Genomic DNA, 2037 nt, shown 5'->3' on the forward strand with positions numbered 1-2037 from the left:
ATAGTTCTTAACATAAATATATTTTTTTCCTGACACGTTCCTGGTATAACATAAAACGATGTAGTGTGTAAACTCCTTAACACGAAATTAATAAATCATTACAACAAATGTAACCAAGGGTACGAAAAGCGAAGTATTCTAAAACAACACCAAGCTCAAAGACCTAGAGCTCAAATTGTCTCAGATATCGAATGTTAATTGTTTTCACTTTACACTGCCCTTAGAGGAGACGGTCAACGCACTGTCAATTTGCGTAATCAAATTACGATTGGATTCCAAATAGAATGATAGGACGCTCTCGTTTGAGTATTATGGCGATGAATTATACGCATATTTTAAAAATATACAAATATTAAGTATTTATAGGCATATTCCTAGATAAAAATATACTATTACGCCCAGGGATAATGTAGCTTTCTGTTAGTGAAATATTTTCAGAATCGAAACAATACCTAGTTTGCACATTGCTCCTTAAAACTTTACCGTGTTATATCAGTATAGCCGATGACAAAAGGACTTTATTGACTTAACAATCTTTGCTGTTTAAAATAAAAAATAATATAAGCCCTGTATTATATACTTGCCCACTGCTGAGCACGGGCCTTCTCTACTACTGAGAGGGATTAGGCCTTAGTCCACCACGCTGGCCTAGTGCGGATTGGTAGACTTCACACACCTTCGAAATTCCCATACAGAACTTCTCAGATGTGCAGGTTTCCTCATGATGTTTTCCTTCACCGTTAAAGCGAACGATAAATTCACAAAGAATACACACATGATTTTTTAGAAAAGTCAGAGGTGTGTGCCTTTGGGAATTGAACCCGCGGACATTCGTCTCGCAGTCCGTTCCACACCCAACTAGGCTATCGCCGCTTTAATCTTTGCCGTTTACATAATATATTAAATAAAGTTGATTGTGTTTAAGATCAGTCATTTATATTGATTGTTTAAATAAATCACTCCTCGGTGGCGTAGTTGTACTGCATGCGCGGTACGACAGCGCTCTGAGGTCCTGGGTTCGAAATCCGGGTTGAGCAAAGTGATATTTGGGTTTTCTGTTCAGTATCAGCCCGGAGTCAGAAATTTGTGTCCGATAGGCTTGCCCCTATGGCATCATGGAACGGAACACACTTGGCGTAAAGTGGGTGCCCTGGTTGCGCCTCTGCCCCCTTCGGGGATAAATGCGTGATGATGTGTGTGTGTATTTAAATAAAAACCCCTGTGTTGCTTTTGTTCCCAAATAAGCAACATATGTAGTTTATTTTAAAATTAATACAAAGTATAATTTCTAAATAAATCTATTGTTATTTACTTGACATTTATTCATAAAAATAATCATTATTTTTATTAAACATATGTGCCAACAATAATATTATTAAAGAGAATACTTTCTTTTAATTATATTTTGTAGTTCTTGCCGGTCCACCTGGTGCAGAAAACATTATAATAATAGAGTCTTGTTTTATATACAGTCCCACTGTTAGGAAAACATTGTTAAAAAAATAGTATATTTGTGGCTGGAAGTATGACGTTACCGCTGCGACGAAATCTCTTAGAATAGTAGCAGAAGCAATAGAACGTATAAAATTAAAATTACATTTTATTGATATTTATTTTGTTCCAATTTTACACTTTTGTTATTTTACATCTATATTTTTATTTAGTTCAAGTAATTATTGATTTTGTATACCTACGTACTTTTACTCCTCATTGTTAGGTCTTTTTATATGCATATATAGAGTCGAATATAGTGCAATACCGCGCTAGTGACAAAAAAACAGTATTACCAATCAAAAGTTTAGTATAGTACGAATCATTCTTAATTTGCCTCTAGCAATCGTTATTACAGTCTAACCTAAAATGAGTACAATGCAGTCTACCAGTGACGGTTTGTGAAATTTTCCGAAAATGAACACGATACTACATAATATAGGTACTAATATGCATAAATGCTGCAAATCATTCCAATGATAGTCAGTTTTACAAAAAAATTTACGAAAGGGAAGCCAGGAATGGGAATAGGAAGGGAAGGCAGGA

The sequence above is a fragment of the Manduca sexta genome, chromosome 24 (assembly GCF_014839805.1).
Source record: "Manduca sexta isolate Smith_Timp_Sample1 chromosome 24, JHU_Msex_v1.0, whole genome shotgun sequence".
In the NCBI taxonomy this organism is placed as follows: domain Eukaryota; kingdom Metazoa; phylum Arthropoda; class Insecta; order Lepidoptera; family Sphingidae; genus Manduca; species Manduca sexta.